Below are 25,622 nucleotides of genomic sequence, written 5' to 3' on the forward strand. Positions count from 1 at the left end.
AAAAAAAAAAAATGTGTAAGGGATCAGATAAGGGAAACTGAATGATAAGGACATTTGTTCCCAGGTGGTTTTGGCCACAGGGATGTCTATTTCTCCAACTGTCCTGCTCCCCTCCCCAAAAGATAAAGAGCAGCACCAGCAGGGGAGCAAAGGTTGCTGGGCTATGCCCCCTTCCTCTGTGTGAGGCTGGAAGGATGAATCAGCTTCGCCTCAGTGACTGGATCCTTATTTTTGTATGCAATCAGCACCCAATAATAAAAGTAAATTTTTAAAAATGCTATGCTTAGAATTGAAAGAATGCAGAAAGAATGCAGATTGCCTTATGGCTGCCTGACCATCCTAGTGAATCCTTTAACCCTATTCTTTCCTCCTGCTTCTGTCTCATTGTATTAAATGCTGTATCCAGAAGACATTTTCTAATGTTTAAATATACCATCTTACAAATGGATGGCATCACAGCAGATCCCTGAGGATGCTATAAGTCTCAGTCTCCTTGTCACCCAGAATGGTTTTAACTTGTTTATCTCATCTCCTGCCTCTGCTCCTGGGTTGGCTAGAAAAAGGAAAGATTCAATTTCCACGCTAGGCCTGAGGATGGTCCAAGGCCTTTCTCTGCAGACCCCATGGCTGCTGCCCTCTGCTGGGATAACAAGGCCTGAAGTCCTTCCATCACAGATTCCAAGTATTCCTTTTAAAATACTTCAGCAACTCATGTCAAAATAAACAAGTGGCCCAACTAAAGGTTCCATGGCAATTAGGAAATTTACTTGGCAGCAGGTAACTTTAGAAAGACAGTTATTTATCCTCATTAAGGCTATCATACATGTGTCAGCAGAGAGAGGAAACTTCTCTCCACACCTGGGAAATCTAAAACTGCACGTGCTATTTGTTTCTAAGTCTCTGGCTCCTGAATGCCAGTCCAAGGGTAGATGCCACTCAGACTCCATCAGATCCACCTGGGAAGCTTTTCCAAAACACTGACTCCTGGATCTAGTGATAGAGATTGATTCATTAAGTAAGAGGTAAAACCCAGGAAGTAGTTTGTAATTTTTAAGAGCTCCTCATGTGATTCTGAAGCACAATCAAGTTTAAGAGTTACTGGCAAGACTTTTGAATTATGGATCATCTTGAAATACAATTTTCTTTTTTAAATGAAAGTATCTTTATTATTTATTATGAAATGTTTTATTCTCGTGTTAACACTTCAAAAATCTAGAACAAGATGAATAAAAAACTATCGCTTTTTAAAAATCTTGTTACTCAGAGGAAATCACTGCTAATATTTTGGAGAAATTTTTTCAAACAATGACGTGAATATATAATTTTAAATAGATGTCCATTTCCTTAGCTTAACTTTACACATGTGTACTAATCATTCTGTTAACTAAGGGTATGGATTCTGAGGACAGGCTTTGGCAGAAATTTCATGACAAAATTAGAAATTGTATAAAAGCTTCCATAGGACCTGATACAAAAGGGACTATACTGTGAAGAAATGTTTATGTTTACTGAGCAATATTCTATCTCATTAGATGTTAGAATTTTTCAAGTTAGTGCTAGCCCAAATATTGGCAAGTGAACCAAAAACCTTCAAATATGTATACAAGAGTCTGAGAATGGAAGGAAATGAAGGCAAGTGTTAGGAAAAAGTGAGCAAGTGAAAGAGTAGGGTTGCTAGATAAAATACAGATTTCAAATTTAATTTCACATAATTTTTGAATATATGCCCCAATTTGTTTATCTGAAATTCAAGTTTAGTTAGGAATCCTGTGCTTTTCTTTACTAAATCTGGCAGCCCTGGGAGGAGGGGCCCCATGCTTTGCTGAAAAGAGTTGGCTCAGGGTAGAAGCAGAGGATGGGCAGATACATGATCAGACTCCAGGTCAAGAACAAGGTCAAGGCAAAGCTTCAACAGCTCTGACATGTCTCAGAATCTGGAACAGCTCTGCCACATTTCAAAGTCAAACCCTAACCCACTCCAGCCCAGTGCATGAAAGAACCAAACCAGTAGAGCGTTTCATTCATCTAAAGCAGTCACAGTCCCAGAACTTTCAGAGGCCAAGGTGGGAGGATCACTTGAGGTCAGGAATTCGAATACAAAAAGTCAGCCGGGCATGGTGGCACACACCTGTAGTCCCAGCTACTTGGGAAGCTGATGCAGAAGAATCGCTTGAACCCAGGAGACAGGGGTTGCAGTGAGCCTAGATTGTGCCACTGCACTCCAGCCTGGGCAACAGTGAGACACCATCTTGAAAAAAAAAAAAACAAATAAAAATAAAGCAGTCACGATCCTTACCTGCACTCAACTCCATCTCTATGCACAGTATGTTAAACCCTCTCCCCATGTAGCCTTTTCAGCTGCATATCTCAATCAGCTGAAAAAAGGGTTTAGCTCAGGAAAGTTTCCTGTAATGATGACTTTGATTACTCTTTTATTTCTAACTCTTACCGTTTACTTGTAAACAGAGATTTAGGTTAGAGTTCCATTTATTGTCCTCCATATTTACAGTTTTCTTGACCTCATTTTTATTTCTTTTTCCTTTCTTCTGCATCCTGGGGAAACTTCCTAAGTTTGTCCAGGACTTGATTTTATCATTTGAACTCAGATGTTACTGTCTTCAATATGAATTTTTATTCTGCCTCCCATTCTTACTTTCCTTGCATTCTTGGCTTCTTTTACTCATAGCCCTTTTTAACCCTCATCATCCTGTTTTCTTTTATTTTTATTTATTTTATTTATTTATTTATTTTTTTTGAGATGGAGTCTTGCTCTGTTCCCCGGGCTGGAGTGCAGTGGCCAGATCTCAGCTCACTGCAAGCTCCGCCTCCCAGGTTTACCATTCTCCTGCCTCAGCCTCCCGTGTAGCTGGGACTACAGGCGCCCGCCACCTCGCCCAGCTAGTTTTTTGTATTTTTTAGCAGAGACGGGGTTTCACCATGTTAGCCAGGATGGTCTCGATCTCCTGACCTCGTGATCCGCCCGTCTCGGCCTCCCAAAGTGCTGGGATTACAGGCTTGAGCCACCGCGCCCGGCCTCCTGTTTTCTTTTAAAACAAAGCCTCTCCTTATGGTTTCTGCTCTTGTTTGTTAGAGGATATAACTTTTTGCACCCTACTAAAGACCCCCAAATGATATTCTGAACTTCCTTTTGGTTCCTAGAGCCTGATCTTGTATTTGCCAATAGAAATTGAGTGTGTTTTCTAAATATACAGTCATGTAATCTGCAAACAGACAATTTGACTTCCTCTCTTCCTATTTCAATGCCCTTTATTTCTTTCTCTTGCCTGATTGCCCTGGCCAGAACTTCCAATACTATGCTTTCACACTGTTGGTGGGAGTGTAAATTAGTTCAACCATTGTGGAAAGACAGTATGGCAATTCCTCAAGGATCTAGAACCAGAAATACCATTTGACCCAGCAATCCCATTATTGGGTATATACCCAAAGGATTATAAATCATTCTACTATAAAGACACATGCACACGTATTTTTATTGCAGCACTATTTACAATAGCAAAGACATGGAACCAACCCAAATGCCCATCAGTGATAGACTGGATACAGAAAATGTGGCACTTATACACCACGGAATACTGTATAACCATAAAAAACAATGAGTTCATGTCCTGCAAACAGGGACATGGATGAAATTGGAAGCCATCATTCTCAGCAAACTAACACAGGAACAGAAAACCAACCACCACATGTTCTCACTCATAAGTGGGAGTTGAACAATGAGAACACATGGACACAGGGAGGGGAATACCACACACCAGGGCCTGTGGAGGGGTTGGGGGCAAGGGGAGGGAGAGCATTAGGACAAACACCTAATGCATAAAGGCCTTAAAACCTAGATGACGGGTTGATGGGTGCAGCAAACCACCATGGCACATGTATACCTATGTAACAAACTTGCACGTTCTGCACATGTATCCCGGAACTTAAAAAAATTAAAATTAAAACTAAATGTAGAGGGCCCTCAAAAAAGAAAGGGAAGGCAAGGGAAAGCAAGGGAAGGCAAGGGAAGGCAAGGGAAAGAAAGAAATTGAGTGTGGATTATCTTTGGCCCAGCTGCTTTTAGTCAGCTTGGGGTCTGGTCAAATCCTTGTCTCACATCTGCAGCAAACTCAAGTTGATGTACTCAGCTTCTATCCTCATAGCCTTTAAAACAGAATTGTTGCCTTGTATGGGTTCTTCTGAACTGAAATGGGATCTTTTATCCCCCATTTCCCATTCTTTTTTGACTTGCTGAACAGAAGGGATCTATGAAAATCTGTAATCTCCAAGGTGTTGTGCTGCCAAGGCTCTCCCTCCTTCTCTACTTTATTAGGGAAAGTACCTCTGAATGTACATTTGCCAGAGTTTTTCCCTACCTCCTATTCAAATAACAATTCTATCCTGCACTATAAATTATAGATTGGATAAGCCTTCCAAACTTAACACAGCATAAGGCCTTTTCACAGCTAGATTTTTTTCCCTTCTTTCCCCATCCTGTCCTTAAAATCTCTACCATGTATCCCCTACCCTGCAGTAACACCAAACCTCTCCTTTCTGTGAACACATCAGGCCCCTTCCTGCCACCTTTTCTTTGCACATGCTGTTCCTCTCTGTGCATGCCCTCTGCTTGCCTGTACTTGGAGGACTCCTGCACATCCTGCAGTACCCAAATCCAGTGTTTCTTTCTCTGTGAAATCTTTTCTTGCTCCCCCAGCAGTTTATGACTCCCTCTACTTGGTTTACATAACACTTTGTACAGACAAGTCCTCAAAACACAAGTCATGGCCTGTTGTCCTTGTGCCATGCACAATACACACTGGACTAAGTGAATAGAGAGGAAACAATAGGTCGGTGCTTGAGGATGGGATCTTGCTCATCTAAGTAGCAAAAGTAGTCTCTACTGGCCCCTCTGCTCTTCCGGAGTGGAAGATCTTGCCTGACCTTACAAAAATAAAAACAGATGACACAAATTAACAGTTATTGAGCATCTGTTATGCAGAAAGCTCTGCCCTGGAGTAGGGAGAGGGAGGCCCAAATTCTATCACTTTTTGTGTGCCTTCCAGCAACAGTTTTACCTTCTGTGAGTCCCAGTTTCCTCATCTGCAGGATGAGGATAACGGAAATCTCCTTATACAATTGTCGTGATAATTTAAAAAGACACTATTTTAGGGCATGTAGAAGAGATCCTGGCCCTTAGTAAATATTTAATAAAAATTAGCCATTAATAATAATCAGAGAAGACAAATTCAATATACAAGAGTAAGTACTTAAGTGGAATCAGAAAGAGGCATTTAGCCCAACTCTGGAGTTAAGGAATGACACACCCGAGGAGCCTCAGAGAGGCGCCCCTCCTGAACAACAGGCTGCCCTCTGTATGGGGTACCTCACCCTGACCCAGCCTGACTGGAGGACTCATCTGGTTTAGGCTCCACTTGGCAGAGGTCTGCTGCTCCAGTCCAGAATATCACAGTCCCTGAGCAAGAGTGGGAATTCTGGAAGAAGCTGCCTCCATCACCAAGCAGCCATGTGAACGTAGGAAAGTAGCCGAACCTCTTGGGCCTCCACGGCCTCGTCTGTAACGCCCCTTCTGGGGAGAGAGAGTGGAGTGATGAGAAGTCCTCAAGAGGCTGCCCTCAAAACATCAGCTGACCCAAGTAAAGCAAAGATAAATGAGGTCTCTCCTGGACAGAAGGAACCTAACTCTCTGCCCCTGCCACCCATTGTAGAAGAAGAGATCTGAAGAAGAAGGAGGGGACCATGTTTGGAATGCTGGGCCCTTCTCAACAAGTGTCCAAATGGAAAAAGCAGACAGTTTGTATTGGAGAACGTGTATAGATTGTGCTACTGCAAATGCCGTTTGTTTCTAAAATGTTTGTCTCTGAAGTACTGTAGGGCAAAAGCCCTCTGGCTGCATCCAGAGCTCCAGGCTCAGCTAGGTAGATGTGATTCTCTCCTAATTGCCTCTGTGATCACCTCTGCTACTGGCCCCATCCCCCACCTGCACAGAGTAGAAAACACCAAGATTATTCACAAATTCACTCTGGAGCTGCTCACAGCATTGCCCTCTGCTGACCCCTGGTTTCCCCTGTGTAGGGAAAGGAACCTTGACATATTTCCAGAAGGCAACAGATGCCCAGGATGCAGCTGCCTTCATCTCTTTGTCAAAGTATGGCTAGATCAATTCACTAGCTTCCTGTGTTTACAAGGCTGAAGAAATGGCAACTTGGTGAAAAAGGAAAGTGGCCAGACAAAAGCTGGAGGCCAGCACTGATGACTGGGAAATTAATTAACAAGAGAAAATCACCAAGTAATTTTTCCTGAGCAAATGTGCTTTATCTTTGAACTTTTTAAAAATGTTATGTCAGTTGGTTAATTGCCTTCGCACACTGAGTGACAATACGACATGTTTGCCTGCTAAGATAAAGAAAAGTTAATTGAAGGAAGTTAGTAATGAAAATATTGGACTCAGTCCATTCCAGGTAACATATGACACTTGAAATTATAGCCACAGTGACTCCTAAATTTGCACATAATGTCTAAGAGCTTGGCTTCCAATAAACCAGTCATGGGTTTTCCAGGGTTCTGTGCCCATCACAAATGATGCAGGAACCTATAAACCATGAATCTTGAACATCATTGGAATACAGAAAGTGATGGTGCTCACCTCTAGAAAATCCATTAACAACATCTTCAGCATAGAGGCAAGCTGATTGTTTCTATATTTAATTATAATTTTATTTCTGAATATAAACTCAGATGGCTGGGTGCATTCATTTCTGAAATATGTTTGCCGCAAATACACAAATTATTCAATCTGCTAAGTCCTTCAATGATGGAAACAGTGCCCAGTAAAGCAGGAAGCCTGGTTGTTCACTTAATTGACTATTGTTTTGTTAGATCTGAAGAGAAGAAAAATGGGAAGGATGTCAGGTTTCCAACCTTGTGTAGACCCAGAGCCTAATTCTCTTAAAATTCCCCAAGTCCCCCAATTTCTAAAGAGCTCTTTGGCCAGAATCTGTCATAAATTCAAGGGAAAGCCCGCAATCACCCAGCAAGTGACAAAGCAAATGAGATTCAATTAGTCACTGGCTGAGGCATGTTCTGCTAGTGGTGAAAATTGCATCCATGTAAGAACATCTATAAAGACTGGTCCAGGAAGGGTAGACCCCACACTGCTGACTATATGTGCTTCTGCTAGCAAACACAGAGCAACTGTCATGCCTACTGAGCCCCTGCTTCTTCAACTGTCCTCAAAACAGAGGAACAGGTATCTATAGCTCTCAAATCAAGGAACTGGAGGAAGAGGGCCTATATAACTGTCCAGAGATGTTCTCTAATCATTCAGTGAAGGTTATTCCTGCTTCAATGGTGAAGGAGAAGCAGCAGCAGCAGCCAGGGGAGAGGAGGGGAGGGGAGGGGAGGGGAGAAAGAAATCACAAGATCAAGGAAGTTGGTGCCATGGAGGCTAGGAAAGGATATAAAAGGGGAGACCCAAGAACATGGGAAAGTAGGTGACCAAGACCTGCCTCTGAAGAGATCTCTGCCCTTCAGGAGCTGTACAAACCTGGATCCCAAAACACAAGACAATGGTCAGAGTTCCACCATCAGACACATGGTCAACAGTACCCTTGAGATGAAAACTTTAGATTTTTAAGACTAGATATGATTCCCCTAAATCACCACTATTTTAAAAAAAAGAATACCAGAACTTAAACATAAAAAGATAAACTGCTTTGATCCTAGCCAAAAGAGGAATATTTATGAGTACTTTTGTAGTAAGGTCGATACGTACCATGAAAATGCCTGGCATTCAGTTGTTGTTCACCGAACTGAACTCATCTGTCCTCAAAACAAACCAAACACAACACAACTGAGAAATCAGAAACCCAGTTAGGTTTCATAGCAGAGTAGAAATGAGCCCTAGGCTTGAATTCCAGAACTTGAATTTAAATCTTGATAGGTCATTTTCTAATCAACTGACTTCTCTTAACACCATCAACTCAGTTTCCTACTCTAGAAAATGGGGGAAACAGCCCAGGGCATGCATACCATATAAATTGATTGTGAAAATCAAATGGCATAAGGTTGTAAAATATGAGATATGGAAACTATAAACTAATTATATAGATCTTTTTTTTTTTTTTTTTTTTTGAGACGGAGTCTCACGCTGTTGCCCAGGCTGGAGTGCAGTGGCGCGATCTCGGCTCACTGCAAGCTCCGCCTCCCGGATTCCCGCCATTCTCCTGCCTCAGCCTCCTGAGTAGCTGGGACTACAGGCGCCCGCCACCGCGCCCGGCTAATTTTTTGTATTTTTAGTAGAGAGGGGGTTTCACTGTGGTCTCGATCTCCTGACCTTGTGATCCGCCCGCCTCGGCCTCCCAAAGTGCTGGGATTACAGGCTTGAGCCACCGCGCCCGGCCAATTATATAGATCTTATTTTTTATTTGTACAAACTTATGGGGTACATGTGAAATTTTGTAATGTATATATAACATGTAATGATAAACTGAGGTTATTTAGGGTGTCCATCACCTGAGTACAATACAATTTTGTTAAGTATAGTCACTCTACATCCAATTAAACATTGGATTTATGTTTGTTACCCTAAAGGGTACAAACATAAGCCTATGAGCCTGTAATATCAAAAACAAGTTAGTTACTTGAAAGATACAATGGATGTGCAGGCATTGGATAAATGCTTCTGTTCCAAATGGGAGAAGTTGGCCAAAACAAAGAAGCTGTTGGCTCCATGCATATCCAAAATCCAGTGGGACAGTCATAAAATCTTAAAGTGCAAAAATGATCTCCTTTGACTCTATGTCTCACATCCAGGACACCTAATGTAAGAAGTGGGCTCCCATGGCCTTGGGGAGCTCTGCCTCTGTGGCTCTAGAGGGTACAGCCCCTGCAGCTGCCTTCAGACTGGTGTTGAGTGCCTGCAGCTTTTCCAGGAGCAAAGTGCAAACTATCAGTGGATCTACCTGTTAAAAGAAAAGGCTCAGACGAATTAAATTGAAAGAAGTTTAATTAAGCAATAAACGACTCATGAATCAGGTAGCCCCCAGAATCACAGCAGATTCAGAGAGATTCCAGCAGTCATGTAGTGAAAGATTTACTAGATCTCTTTAGGTCTAGTAATATTTGCTTCATGAATCTGGATGCTCCAACATTGGGTCATATATATTTCAAATTTTTATATCTTCCCGGGTTGCTTTTTCATTATATAATGACATGCTTACAGAAATAAATGACATTCTTTGCTTTTTTCACTCTTCTTGACTTAAAGTTTATGTAATGTAAGTATAACTACTCCTGTTGGCTTTTGGTTTCTATTTAAGTAAAATATCTTATCCTATTATTTTACTTTCAGTCTATAGTTTACTGAGAAGCTGAGGGGTTTTTGGTTTTTGATTTTGGTCCATTCAGCCATTCTATATCTTTTAAGTGGAGAATTTAATTATTCTACATTCAGGGTTATTATTGATATGTGAGACTTTGTTTAATATTGTTGTTTTCTGGTTGTTTTATATATTCTTTAAAAAAAATTTTTTATTTCAATAGGTTTTTTTGGGAACAAGTGGTTTGGTTACATGAATAAGTTCTTTAGTGGTGATTTCTGAGATTTTGGTGCACCCATCATTCAAGCAGTGTACATTGTACCCAATGTGGTGGTGTTTTATCCCTCACCCACCTCCTGCCCTTTCCCCAGAGTCCCTAAAGTATCATTCTTATGCCTTTGCACCCTCATAGCTTAGCTCCCATTTATGAGTGAGAATATACAATATTTGGCTTTCCATTCCTGAGTTATATTACTTAGAATAAGGATCTCCAGTTCCATGTATGTTGCTTCAAATGCCATTATTTTGTTCCTTTTTATGGCTGAGAAGTATTTCATGGAATGTACATATACCACATTTGCTTTTTCCACTCATTGATGGGCATTTGGGCTGTTTCCATATTTTTGCAGTACGAATTGTGCTTCTATCAAAATGCATATGCAAGTATCTTTTTATCCTATTGTTTGTCATTATGGTCTGGTGGATTTTGGTATTGGTACTGTTTGAGCCTTTTCTCATACTCCTTTGAGTGATCGCTTCATCAGCGAGTTTTTTTTCATGATGGTAGATGTCATCCTTTGACTTCCAATGTAGGGACTTCTTAAGCAGTTCACGTAGGGTCAATCTATTCATAACAAATTTCCTTAGCATTTTCTTGTCTGGAAGACTATTTCTCCTTCATTTATGAAGGATAATTTTGCTGGAGGTAGTATCCTTGGTTGATAGTTTTCTTTCAGTACTTTGAATCTATCATCACATTCTCTTCTGGCCTGTAAGGTTTCTGCTGAGAAATCTGTGGTTAGTCTGATGAGGTTTCCTTTATAGATGACTAGGCACCTTTTTCATGTTTTTAGGACTCGCATTTTATCTTTGACTTTAGGGATTCTGATTATAACATACCATAGAGAAGACCTTCTTGCATTGTATCTACCTGGGGATTGTTGAAACTTCTGTATATGAATGTCTACTTATCTTGCCAAATGTACGTTTTCATCTATTATTTCATTGTATTTCCTAATCCTTTAATTTTCTCTTTATTTTCAGTGATAATCTTTATATTCAGATGCTTTACATTGTCCAATTTGTCATGAAGGCTTTGCTCATACTTTTTCACCATTTTATTTTTTGTCCAGATGGGTTGTTTCAAAAGACCTGTCTTCAAGTTCTGAGATTCTTTCTTCTAGTGTATTGTTGAAGCTTTCAAATGTATTTTGCATTTCCTTCAATGAATTCTTCAGTTCTAAGAACTATTTGGTTTATTTTAGAAAATATTTATCACTTTAGTAAATTTCTCATATCCCCAATTTTTTGAATTTTTTTCAGAATTCTTTTGTATCTCACTAAGCTTCTTTAAAAATCAATATTCTGGGCCAGGTGCAGTGGCTCACACCTATAATCCCAGCACTTTGGGAGGCCGAGGTGGGCAGATCATGAGGTCAGGAGATCGAGACCATCCTGGCTAACAGTGAAACCCTGTCTCTACTAAAAATACAAAAAAAAAAAAAAAATTAGCCAGGCATGGTAGCAAGCACCTGTAGTCCCAGCAACTCGGGAGGCTGAGGCAGGAGAATTGCATGAACCTGGGAGATGGAGGTTGCAGTGAGCCAAGATCACACCACTGCACTCCAACCTGAGCAACAGAGTGAGACACCATCTCAAAAGAAAAAAAAAATCAATATTCTGAATGCTTTATTGGGAATTTTGAAGTTTTAAGATTTATTGCTGGAGAATTATTGTGTTTCTTTGAAGGTGTCATATTTCCTTGCTTTTTTCATGTTTCCTATGCTCTTACATTGACATCTGCACATCTGGTGTAACAATCATATCTCCTATTTCTGAATCTACTTTAGTAGGAAAAAACTTTTTCCTGAAGATATATCTGTGATGTTGGTTGAGTAGGGCCCTTTGGCTTTGATTCTGGGTGCATGCAATAGTATATTCTCTGCATGGTTTATTTAACTATAAACAGTATTAGTGCTTTCTGTGATTTCCTCAGAGGGTTAGTGTGTGGCTATTAGTGTAAGCTGTGATGAAATTGTGTTGAAGTCTGGAAAGCCAGGTGGGCCAGTCTTCAGGTCCCAAGAGTAGCAGTGGTGGTCTGACCATACCTGTCTTTGTGCCCCAGGGTGGTGCACACTGGCAATTGTGCAGGTAGCTACCAGTGGGATGATTCTTGAGCCTCCAGGTGCCTTGCTCATCTGCCCAGCAGTGGGCCCACTTGGGTCTCTGGGCAGCCTGCAAAGTGTGGGTGATGGCAGTAGCAATGGTGGGACTACCCCCTGGGTCTTGAGTGGTATGGGCTGGTGTTGACAGTAGCTGTGGTATGGAATCACCCCCAACAACCCCACATACACTATTATCAGTCTTTTCTGCCCTCTATGGAAGCAGCAACACAACACCACACAGAAGGGGAGAGAAGCCCTGCCTCAGCACGAATTCTCAGCACAGAGAACATACTGCCAGTTAGGTTGTAGTTGTTGTTACTCACCACCTCAGACAGGTAGCCCTCTGGCCCACCCACCCTAGCCCTTAGTGGCAGTAGGATCAGGTGTGGAGAGGGGGAGAAGGGGTCATATTCTCTATATGAGAGCTTAAGCACAGAGGCTGCTTTGCCAGTGGCAAAGGATTTCACTCTTCATTTGCAAAGCTGGGCACCAGAGTTTGTGCTGCTGCTACGGATGGAGTCATTTCCCACAGCCCCAGACAGGGAGTTCTTGGACTCTGGAAAGCAAACACTTTGGTTTTCTTTTCCCCAGGGGATGCCTTTTGGTGCATTGCACAATCCTTTTCCCACAGTGTAGTACTCCCTGTGGACTAGAGTACTGGGGACTTTGCAGCACTTTTGGCTCTAGCCAGTGGTATGCTGCTGCAGACCTCCAAGTGGTCAGTGGGTAATGTCAGCAAGAGCTCCTGGGATGGGGAGATACAGGGGCTATTGTTCCCAGAGCAGGATGCTGTTCCTGTTGGCTGTGCTCCAAAAGTATACCCTGCCATACCATTTAGGTCTCATAGAGGAGGGTGAGTAACCCAGAACAAGTTCCTTGTCTGGTGCAATAACCTCATGGGGTCTCCAAATAGCCACTCATCTAGTATCAGGGTTTCATGTGGATAGAGGAGCTCTCCCATGGTTCACATCGCAGCAGTCTATGGTAGAAATGTGGACCGCTGAAGCCCTCTCAATCTTTTCTTTCCCCTCAATACCACATTCCTCCAGGCTCCTGGCTGATCTTGGCTTAGCTGGCCACTTGTTTCCTTCTCATCTGTATATCGGGTGTTTCCCACGAGTTTTTTGTTGTACTCTAGTGTTCTCACCTAGATGTTCTATTTGAGGTGTGACAGTCTATAATTTTGGCTCTTCTTCCTGGAGACAGCAGGTGCCTGATATCCCTAGTCAGCCATCTTGAACCAGAATCCAGATCTTATTTAAAATTTAAAAGAAAACATTAGGCCGGGCCAGGCACAGTGGCTCACACTTGTAATCCCAGCACTTTGGGAGGCCAAGACAGGCAGATCATGAGGTCAGGAGTTCGAGACCAGCCTGGCCAACATAGTAAAACCCCATCTCAACTAAAAATACAAAAAATAGCTGGGTGTGGTGGTGGGCAGAAAGAAAGAAAGAAAAAAAAGAAAGAAAGAAAACATCAGCCCAAGGTTTGGATTTTCTGAAAATACAATAATAAACAAACCAAAATTATTTTCCTATACTCACTCAACAATCAACACAGAAGACTTCCGTGACCAAATGTGTGGGGTATTTTTCCCCATACCAAGCAAGCAACACTTCCACAGACACCACCTGGGTGTTCCCCGATTCAACTCTGACACTCTCCACCTGGGGATAGCATGATATCTCACAGAATGAGGACTCAGTCCCATAAGACTGTCCCCCACTTTCGATGCCAATCATAAGCCCCAGGGTTTTTTTTACCTGTGCTTCTGACTTACTGGATATAAATCAGGGTCCTTACAAAAATGCTATCCTTGGGTTCAGTTTATTTGCTAGACTGGCTCACATAATTCAAGGAAACACTTATGTTTATCCATTTATTATAAAGGGTATTACAAAAAATACAAGTACAGATTAAAAAAATATATAAAGGATGAGTTACAGGGGGAAACGACACAGAGTTTCCTTCCATGCCTTCCCTAGGTATGCCACCCTCCAGGAACTTGCATGTATTTGGCTATCCAGAAGCTCACTGAACCCTGTCCTTTTGAAGGATTTATGGAAGCTTCATTACATAGACATGATTAAGTCACTGGCTACTGGTGATCAGCTTAACCTTCAAACTCTCTTCCCTACCTGGATGTTGGCGGTGGGGTGAGGCTGAAAGTCCCAACTCTACTCCTGCCTTGTTGTTTCCAGTGACGAGCCTCCATCCTGAAGCTATCTAGGGGCTGCCAGCCAGCAGTGAACTCATTAACATACAAAATGACACATAACTTTGAATGTTTTAAGGATTTTAGAGTGCTATGCCAGGAAACTGGGGAGGAAAACCAAACATATATTTTGCAGTATCAATGATTAGGAAAAGTCTCTATCTTATTTTAAGGAATTTCTTGATTATTGAATCATTTCTAACCCTATCCAATACCTGTAGTCCCAAGTCTTAATCCATTTTCTGTTGCTGTAACTGAATACCTAGGATTGGGTAATTTATAAAGAAAAGAAATTTATTTTTTACCGTTCTTAAGACTGGGAAGTTCAACATCTAGGGGCTATATCTGGTGAGAGGCTTGCAGCTGGTGAGGACTCTGCAGAGTCCTGAGAGAGCACAGGATATCACATGGTAAGGGACTCACAAGGATGGCTAAACTGCCTTTTATAACAGACCCACTCTTGCCATCACTAATCCACTCCCTTGAAAACCCATCCCTTGATAACCCATGAAGCCATGAATGGATGAATGAGTCCTCATAACCAAATCACCCCCTAAAGGTCTTACTTTTCAACACTGCTGCATTGGAGATCAAGTTTTCAACACATGAATTTCAGGGGGACACATTGAAACTACAGCACCCCATGATGTAGTACAGGGTTGAAGGAGAGAAATTTACCTAAAATGTAAATGTGACTCATTTTCTGGCAATTTTCCAGATACATTTGAATGAAATGTAAGAATAAACCAACATCCATCTTTGTCTTTTCTGTGCTGTGTGCCTATCCCCAATTTCCTAATGAAGTCATAAGCAGCCTGAGAATTCTAGGCACACTCTTTGATGCCAATTATAGTACCTTCCCTTGAGTAAGTCTGCAGACCCAAGAGAATCATTTAGATGAACTTGGCTCACATCTCCCTTTCCTTGCTATCTCCTCATGCCAAGAACTTGGTCACGAGTGGGCAAAGCGTGATACGGGTGGCCACCGTGAGATTGCTCATTTAACTGGCATTGCTGAGTGGCTTCTCTGTGCCAGGGGCTGGAAATACTGAGATACGTCAAGAAAGATGACAGTGGCCTGCCCCAGCTCATTCACAGCTTAATAGGGAAGTTATTCAAGTAAACCAGCAATTGAGGGCCACTGTGACCTTTCCACTATGAACTAAAAACAGGCAAATAAATTAGATCTACATTTGAAGTTGTTTCGTTATCTAAACACAATTTAAAGGTAAAAATTTCAGACTTTGTCAGCACATTTTGCCTAAGTTATTGGCAGTTCATGTGTTGCTCATAAGAATACTTGGCATGACATGTATCCAACAGGTAATCAGAGTTTTTACATTTAAAATGTTTCATGAAGTCACTGGAAAATAGTATAGACACAGCCCAAGAAACTAAGTTCTCATAGATGATCAGCAATAACCTTGAGCCACTAAAATGACCAAATTGTGAAACAAGAAGCAGCTACTAATTGACCCAGGAAATTTTCAATGACATTTGCTAACAGAGCTACTGATTTAATTTGAAATATTACTTTTCTTCCACCAGAGAAAAACAATCAAGGGACATGAGATGAACAAAACATGCACCTACAGGGCCGATCCAAAATGACAAGCAGGAAAGCCCAAGTTAGTAGACTTGAAATTTAGATGAGGCTGAAACCTGTGGTTCATAATCAGAGACAAGATTTAAAAGGGTGAAGTATTAGGAGAGTGGGCTAGGAAACAATAAATGTAGGGCTTCAGGGAGCATATATTTTGACAAGAATGTTAATCATATATGTTACTAATTTGCCAAATTAAATTTCACAGTGCCACATGCACAGACATGCATTATAATACCGGCAAAACTTAATTAAAATCCCAGTAATTAATTTATGGGTTTGAACTGGTTTTGAACTCCTGAGTGAACTCAGTGCTGGGAAATAATTGAGGCTTAGATCGTCGACTTTTAGAATTGGAAAGAAATGTAGAGATCTTCCTGACCAATCCCATCAACTTCTACGTTAGGAAACTGAGTATCTGAGGGGTTAAGAGACTTAGGCAAGGTCACCCAGATAGTTAATGGCAGTGGGAGGTCTACAAAACAGTCTGCACTTGAGAACACACACAAAATCTTGACCTGTCAGTAAATGAAATGACAGCTGACCTAAAAATGCAATCAAATGGGTAGAAAAAAACAACTATGTTAAAGTTTGAGATAGTACAGATAATCAAACTGATGAATCAAAGTTAAGGCTTATTTAAATAATTAATTAGAGTCCTTTAATTGAGGACAACAATTCTTGTCAACTCTGATCATATAAAGAAATTATCTTGGGTGAGTGGGTAGCTACAGGATCCCAGTGGGGACAAACTAGAGTACTCTACTTCCTAAGGTATTGGAGACTCACTCTCATGTGGAAAAATAAGAGTAATTCCACCCCACGTCCCTACCACAGGCTTGTGAGAAACTCAGATACAAGAACTACCTCAGAGGACTCTGCAGTGGAAATCTTAAATCTACAATACAGCTGCCTCACATAGCAGAAAGCACTCGAACTGTGACATCTAGGGCAGAGTGTTCTTACATGAATCTCCCCCAGGTAGTTCTGTTCATAAAATACTGCAGAATTGGCATTCTCTGTAAATGTCTTTCTGGGGGAATTGATTCATAAACAGAGTCCAGTGGTCCCTCAATGCTCAGATTTTACGGACTAGTACATTTTCAAATAAATTCCCAGTGCTCACTGGTAGCTTTCTACTTTGCCAAGCAAGAACATTTTTTAAGTATACATTTGTATCATAAAGGAAGGATCATTTTAACCTCAAAGAAGTAGGAAGGAGATGTATAATGAAAAAAAAAATACAATACTAGTTCAAAATCTATACTGCCCTTCTTTTTAAAGTTTCATTTCATACTGGACCAGTGACACCTTTGTCAGGGTTATCTCCAACCAGTCCGTAGACAGCATTTGGAAACCATGATCTTACTGCATCAGAAAATATCTTTACCACCACAAACATTTATTCAGAATATCTACTAACAGCTTTAAGAAGAAACAGATTCCAACTAAGATAGTTTGAGAAATTTCAGTGAAGGGGCTACTTAAGAGGTATAGGCAGAGTTCAGGGAACAAGAAGGATGGCAGGACACCCATGTCAAACATGGGCAGGAAGCTGTTACCACCCAGGCCTGAGGGACTCGAGGAGGAAGCAGGCTAGCCAGGAGAGTTGAAACCACCAGGTAAACAATGTAATCATGCGATAATACAGTTAGCTGCAGAAAACACTACCCAGGGTAGGGAAGGAGCAGAAAAGGTATATCTTGACTTCTCCTGTCCTCCAGATTCCTGCTGGACCTTCCATTGGCTGAATTCAACTGGAAGCCAGGAGATGAGAGCCCAGATAATGTGATCCACAAGCACTTAACCTCCTGGGCCTAAAGCAAAGTGAAGAATGGATCTGGTGACAGGAGGAAGGAGCGGAATGGAGAAGACTCACACAAAACAAATTTCAGAATTATAATAGGTGGTCATTCTACTTTTGAACACTTCAGTTCTTAGAAACTTAAAACCCTTTTCATGGGCTAAACTGCAAAAGAACAGTCTTGAGAACGTTTTCATATGCCCATCCTTCTTTTACTACCATTTTCTTTCTAGTGCCATTTTCCTATTGAAGAGTTCAGTGCTGATGTATGAATTAAATTCTATATATACATACACTTTGCTCTCTAAAACTTTCCTGTCCTGAATAAGTTTGGGATTTACTACCATTAGTCATTCAGTTCCAATAATTGTTTATACACTTTATCTTCTTAATTTTGTTCTTAAATGATATATAACAATCTGGCAGAATTTTTTTGCTTAAAACTGCACCTGATTTTAGCTACTTCTGTTGAGGAAAGAGGTAGGTAGCATATTTATATCAGTAGAAACCTAAATTCCAAAATTATAACAGATCGATAAGGGAGGTATAAAGAAGACATTCAACTGTCTAAGCCTCTGTCAGTTGTTCTTGCCGGTAAAATGAGGAAGCCCTTTCTTTCTCTAAGAAAGTATCCAAGGGAGAACCAGGGCCACAGAGAATGGCTGTAAAACCAAGCAGCACAAAAATATGAATGAAACTGAGTTTCCAGAAGTTGTCAAGAGTCAGAAAACAGGAAGAAAGAGGTAGGAAACCTGAGTGTAGGAGGACTGAGCAACATGACGTGCAGCCGGAGCTTGAGGAGAACAGGAGCCCCCTGCGAGGTAGCTGGGACAGAGCTGTGAAGAACAAGGGATATCTGATGTCAAGTGGTTTTGTGTTCTATAACGTAATGCTTTCTCCATAGACTCAAACTTCAGTCAAGTTTGACATACATATAAATGCCTCATATGGACAGTCTGAGGGAAGGAAAAAAAGCTGAGTGCCACTTGTGGCTTAGCATGAAGCAGGGGAAGTCAGCAGTGTGGGAGGACAGCCCCTAGCATGATTGAGAATCCAGAGGCAGTGGACCCTGAGAGCTGTGAGGAACCAAGAGAACATGAGCTGCAGGAATTCACAGGACTCTTGGGGGAGCCATTGGGCTGCCCTCAGAAAGTCAGAGGTGGGCTCAAGGCAATGTTATTTAAAGCTCAGCAAGACAATGTGATCGTTATGGACATCTGAATTAAACACTAAATTCCAGAAAGCCATGATGACTATCTGCTATTGGTCAAGGAGACCTCAGTGATTCAACTTGCTACCTTTATGGAATTGAAGTAAAATCTCAATTCACAGATTGAGAGTTTCATGCTGTCTCCAATACTGATACTCCACATTTTATAAGCACATCATTTAAAATGTATATTCTCAGAAATTATTCTCAAAATATATACATGGAAATTGTCATGAGTAAAAAAAAAGTGACATATTTCATTCTTTACTAGGCCACAAACTATTGCAATTTTGGACTAGGACAGTTACTGTTTTGCTGCAAACAACACTCTGACTGTTCCCTTTTACTCTTTCAGGCAGTAATGTGTCAGACTGTGGTCGAGTTTTACAGTCTAACTTAACAGAGATTTTTCAAAATGCTGTAAAATAAATCCATCCAACATCAGTCAGCCAGTTAAGTACTTCAATATTTGCAATCGCACATAAAATTCTTTTTAGAGCAGTGAGATATAATGGAAGTAGCTCTACAAAGAAAGTTTGGAGACCTCAGCAAGAGTCTAAATCTGCTTTTAGGACCTGAATGACCACAGATAAATTTCTTGCCTTTCTGGGCCTTAGTCCCCATCTTAAAACGAACAGAATAAGTATTTGGTTAAGGCTCTGTGAGCAAAAGATAGCTGGTATCCTAAACAAGTCAATGAACCACTCCAATTAAGTCTCCTTGTTACTTCTGCTTCCATGCACTCTCTCAGTTTACAAGTGGTCAGCCATCACTTTTGTAGCAATTAATGTGGAATCACTGGCTTGATTTTTCTACTTTTATTTAAACTCCATCCATTCATCATACCTAGATAACTATAAACCAAGCAAATACTAATTTCTAGGGATTCAAAATAAGAATAAAATATAACCCCTACTCTTGAGGAGCTTCCAACCTAGAGACAAGATGGATCCATAAACAAAGTTCTCCAATCAAGTTATATTGAAATTTCAAGAGAAGACAAGTGCAGTGGCTAAATTTTCCAGTGGAGGTAGGGCATCAACAAAGATTCCACAAAGGAAGAGCTATTCTAGTTGATCCTTTAGCAATAAGGAGGAACCCAGTAGGTGGGTAGGGGGAAGCCCACATGTGCAAAGGAACTGGAGTGAGCAAGCAGGTTGTATGTTTGAAGTGGTGAGTAGTCCAGTGTTCATAAGCCATGAGGTATGTAGAAGGGAAGAAAAATGAAATAAAGTTAGAAAAATGCTCTGTCACTTTATGTCTCAGCTAATGGCAGAGGCTATTAGTTGTTTGTAAATATCCAGGGTCCTTTTCTTTAATGAAATAACTACCATGTTTTAGCTGAGTGTATGGCCACTTAGCTGAAATATTTCCCATTGGCCTTCCTGGCAGCTTGATGTGGCCTCGTGACTAAGGTTCAGCCAAAAAGATTGTAAGTGATAAGTGCCACTTTCAGAGTGTGTCCCCTAAAAAGCCTGGCATGAGTTCCTCCGGCCCTGTCCCTTCCCACTAGCTGGGAGATGGAACCAACAGAAGCAGCCACTTAAAACCTAGAGATAGCAGAGTTGCCTTACAAGCCCTGGACGACTAGCCTCTGAATGTTATGTGAGAGGTAAACATCTGTCCTATTTAAGTAACTGTATTTTAGGTACTTTTGTTACAGCACTGATATGACTACATTCTGGAATTTATAATTTATTTGCTAAATGATGGAAAACCACAGCAAGCAGAGAGGGAAATGACCTAATCAGACATGCATTATGGAAAGCAAGAATTGATGGGAAACAATGAAATGGAGAGACAGGAGTGGAAGGACCTATGCTACGAGGGACTGCCTGCCCTATGCCACATATTATACTGGACATTTTGCTAAGCATTGTCTCATTTAATCCTCATAACTTGTAAAGATTATATTATTCCCATTTTACAGATGAGGAATCCCATGCTCAGACAGGTTTGATAGGCCTGCCCAGGGTCTCACATCTGGTTGAGTGGCAAAGTTGGAATTCAAATCTAAGTTTATCTGTCTCTAAAGCTAGTGTTCTCTCCTCTGCACCCAACTTCCCCCTAGATGACAGATGACATGGGATGGAGGTGGAGTCAGTGGTAAATAGCAGCAAACATTATAAAATACATTTCAGAGGTGGAACTGATAGGAACTGAGGACTGACAGCCCTGGAAAATAAGGAGTTACCTACCTATTCACCTATTCATTTTCCAGGCATGAATCCAAGATTTTGTGGGGGAGGGGGAGCAGGGGGTGATGTTCTGACCTCTTTGTTTTTTCCCAAGTTGGATTCAGTATTATATTTGTCTTGTTCTTTTCAAAGCTCAGTTTGTTTTCTCACTTTGAATGCCAAATGTGGTTCAAAGACCCTTGCAGTGGAAGTCTCCAAAGACTTCCTATCTCCCTCTGTTTTCATTAGGGTATCTGTTTCCTTTTCCACATCAAACACCTACCCTTTGGAGTTTGAAACAAAATCTATTGACAACATTCTTGTAAAGCTAGAAAACTGGTTATATTGCTCCCTGCTATCATTAGCGTGAAATCATCTTTTGCTTGAACCAGAGATCTGGTATAGAATGGCATTAAAAAATCTCTATTGCTCTTCAGAGCTTGCATGGAAGATGGTTTAATTGTGCTGTAACATTGAGACATAAAATTCTGGTTATTTTTCAGTGAAAATCTCAATGAAACATCCAGAGGAAGAGTTTGAAAATCAGATTAACCTTCCATGACAGGTGTATTTGTGTTTCAAAACTCAACCTTCACACATGATAATCTTATTTTTATCTAGCAGTTCACAGATTTAAAAATAATTCCATATTTACTATGACATTTTACCCTCTTAATAACTCTAAGAAGCAGGCAAAGTAAGAAGTATTATCTCCAGATACAGAAGAAGAAATAGGCTCAAGCAGTTAGGCAACTTGGCCATGGGCTCTGTGGTATAAAGCCAATACAGGCAGGGCAGAAATATAATTCAGAAGAAAAACGCTTCTTCCTATTACAAACTCTGTGTAGATAATTTCATGAACTTCTAGAAAATTAACTCAACTCCTTTAGCAGTCAAGTCCAGGGAACCAGGCTTACAATTCTCGTTCTAAGGAATGTCAGAGATGAGATAGCTGAGAAGTTGTAGGACACACTCAACGGTACAGCTGATTGAAAATATGAGCTCTTGGAATACTATGCAGCCACAAAAAACAATGAAGTCATGTCCTTTGTAGGGACATGAATGAAGCTGGAAACCATCATTCTCAGCAGACTAACACAGGAACAGAAGACCAAACACTGTCTGTTCTCACTCATAAGTGGGAGTTGAACACTGAGAACACATGGTCACAGAGAGGGCAACATCACACACCAGGGACTGTTGGGGGTGGGGGGCAAGGGGAGGGAGAACATCAGGACAAACACCTAATTTATGTGGGGCTTAAAATCTAGATGACGGGTTGATGGGTGCAGCAAACCACCATGGCACATATATACCCATGTAACAAACCTGCACGTCCTGCACATGTATCCCAGAACTTAAAGTTAAAAAAAAAAAAAAGAGCTCTGCCAGTATTTTGCAAAATAGCATCGGCAAACTCACTCTAGTTTTTTACATATGAGTAAATTGACCCCAACAGTGAACTGCAGTGAACTGAAGAAGATGCCAATCAAATACACTAGAAGACCCTCTGCTTCTGACCCCACCAGTATTGCTGGGTTTCACTGTCATTCACTCCACTCTACTCCTCTCCTCAGTGTCTTTCTCCTTGACCCTCTGTGTATTTCTCAATCTCCCTCTCTCTTATAAAATTCCATGTAATTTTTCTCATAAGTGGAAATTATAAATTATTTATAAAATTCATTATTAATTATTCCAGGTAAGAATGATTAATATTGCTGTTAAAATCAAAACTTTACAGGCATTAAAACTGTACCAAATAAAACTTATTAACTAAAAATTAGTGAAAATATAAAATATTCTTGAGAAAATTTAGTTAGGAAAAAACTGACTCATAAAAACTGTGCTTTGTAGAAATAATGGCCATAAGAGAAAAACTCATTATGATCAAAGCCATAATCATTGTTTAAGATAACTTATCAATGACAAAAATGAATACTGACATAAAATTTAAATGAAAAGAATTGATCCTGGTGAAAATAATTTTAGTAAAATAAAAATGGTAAGGGAAAAATATTAAAAACCATTAAACGCACTCTATAGAAAATTAATCAGGAAATTAAATTGGCCTAGAGGTTTTTCACTCCAAAAAATACTTTGTTGAACCAAATTATTCAACGTTGGCATAATTCTGACTGAAATGTTTATACTAAGAACGTCCGGACATGCGCGGTGGCTCACTCCTGTAATCTCAGCACTTTGGGAGGCCGAGGTGGGCAGATTACCTGAGGTCAGGAGTTGGAGACCAGCATGACTAACATGGCAAAACCCCATCTCTACTAAAAGTACAAAAATTAGCCGGGTGTGGTGGCAGGCACCTGTAATCCCAGCTACTCAGGAGGCTGAGGCAGGAGAATTGCTTGAACCCGGGCGGTGGAGGTTGCAGTGAGCCAAGATGGCGCCATTGCACTCCAGCCTGGGTGACAAGAGCGAGACTGTCTCGACACTAAAAATCCTTTACCAATGACTTCAGATATCTGAAAGTCTAAAAATTACTTCCTTAGCCAGGAAAATCTCTTCCTTGGACTGGAGTTTTCATCTCTTTCAGATGATGTTGAGATAGATTATTTTTCTGTTATTTAATCACATGTTTAGCCAGATATAGTTTATTTTGTTTCTATAATTATATGATGAAGTAGATAAGTATCGGCCGGGCGCGGTGGCTCACGCCTGTAATCCCAGCACTTTGGGAGGCCGAGACGGGCGGATCACGAGGTCAGGAGATCGAGACCATCCTGGCTAACATGGTGAAACCCCATCTCTACTAAAAATACAAAAAAATTAGCCGAGCGAGGTGGGGGGCGCCTGTAGTCCCGGTTACTCGGGAGGCTGAGGCAGGAATGGCGTGAACCCGGGAGGCGGAGCTTTCAGTGAGCCGAGATCGCACCACTGCACTCCAGCCTGGGGGACAGAGCAAGATCCGTCTCAAAAAAAAAAAAAAATAAGTATTAAATTCTTTTACAATTTTTAAAACTAACTTCCAAGTCATTATAAATGGAAACAGATCATGAACGTCAGTCAGAAATAAACCCAGGCAAAATGTTGTTTTTGGTCACATAATATGAAGAGTTAGACAATTACTTATATAAATGACAGAGTTAAAGCAATGAAAACACTTTGTCACTTTGATAAATAACAAAAAATTGATTTACTGTATAAACTGAGACAAAAATCTTCATTTTTCATTTCTGAAATTCTGCAAGATAGAATATGAGGGACACAATTGAATCTATATGAATAACGGAATCTGAGGTTAAGTCCTCAAAATCTGATTTTTTTATGTCTTATGCTACTGGCCAGACAGAAAATTTAAATATTGAAGTAGATACTTCATTCAGAGCAATCATAAGATAATAAAGCACATTATGGCAATTTAAAAACAATCAACCAATGTAAAATTGAGTCAAGTAAATAATCAATAGGTTTATGAATTTATTTTGTCAAAATTTGTTTCCTCTAATTTTGCTATGTGTATCTGATTTCACTAAAACTTTAAACATTATTTAAAATATTCCTGTTTGAAGGCATTTTCACTAATTACAATTTCCTGTTAAGGTGATTGTATGACCTACAGCTTGAACTTAAGATGCATCCTGACAGCCTGTAGCAGAATATGCAGGGCACTCATTCAAAAGCCACTGTTGTGCAGCAAACCATCTGGCTAGAGAAGCCAACAAGATCTCCTACAAAAGGATTGTGATCTTGGTTCAGATAGCTACTGGCTAGTCCTCCCATTCCCAGGCTGGAGGAACTACAGGTCCTCAAAAAGACCTTTAACATGCAAATGTGGCCATTTTTGCTCATTTATCTATGTATATATTTTATTATATAAAACAAAGCATTCCAACAAAAACTTGGGTTTCATTCAGAATCATTTGTCTCAGATCATCGAGGTTGTGTTCCTTGGCATATATAAATTATTACAGCCTTAAATTAATAACAATAATAATGTATATTAACATTCACTGAAGCACTCGCTGTTCTAAACGCATATGTATTTAACCTGTACTAAAACCTTATGGGGTAGGTGCCATTATTATCTACACTTTACAGATGAGGAATCGAGTTCAGAGAGATCCTATAACTTGCTTAAAGTCAGCTAGGAAATGTCAGATCTAGGATTTGAATACAAGTAGTATGGTTCCAAAGCCTATGGAGTTTAGCCTCCCCAGAATAGTGTAGGTTTTGGAAAGAAAATGATTGCATACAGAATTTAAATTAATTTTCTACAGTAACCAATTGAGAACTTTAGATATACATTTTCCCTTTAATGTGGAAGGCAACTCCTTTGCAACTATAAATCTAAAGACCATAATTTCTTTGGCAAAATTATACTGTGTCCTTTCTAATATGGATTTTATTTTCCCATCTTAAAGTTTCTCTTTCTTTTTTGACTACAATTTAATAGCCATTTAGAATTCAGGGTACTGTAAGAATTCTAGGTTAATGTCCTTGTCTTATTTTGTTCACCCCATGTGTGGGTCACAGCTGCCTTATCTTTTTAAACCTAACCAAGGTGTTGGTTTTTTTCCATTTGCATTTGGGGAAGATCAAGTGAAGGAGTGATGGAATAATACCAGCATACTCAGTTATGTTTTCTTAATCCCCAACTCCTCCTATCTCAACCCTTCTCAATTCTGGTAAGACCGTGAAAGTGACCATGTTCAGAAAGGCAACTGCATAGTTTAAACCACGGTGTTTAAATGAAAAGGTGAGAAGGAAGCTTAAATTTAAAATAACTTCGATTTCTGTTTACTTTCACTGGCAAACTATGCACCTGATCCCGAAAAATAAAATGGAACTGACTTTTGTTCATTTATTTAATGGATATTTAAGAAGAGCCTGCTATCGGCCAGGCATTGCGCTAGGTGCATGCAAGGGACACGGAATGAAA

General features: G+C 40.4%; 1 protein-coding gene across 6 annotated transcripts in view; it reads left to right on the forward strand.

Annotated features, from left to right (window-relative positions):
* Nucleotides 1-25,622, forward strand: part of SCHIP1 (schwannomin interacting protein 1) — a 799,467-nt gene that overhangs the window by 494,179 nt on the left and 279,666 nt on the right. The gene's annotated exons all lie outside the window — the stretch shown is intronic.

The sequence above is a fragment of the Macaca fascicularis genome, chromosome 2 (assembly GCF_037993035.2).
Source record: "Macaca fascicularis isolate 582-1 chromosome 2, T2T-MFA8v1.1".
Taxonomy (NCBI): domain Eukaryota; kingdom Metazoa; phylum Chordata; class Mammalia; order Primates; family Cercopithecidae; genus Macaca; species Macaca fascicularis.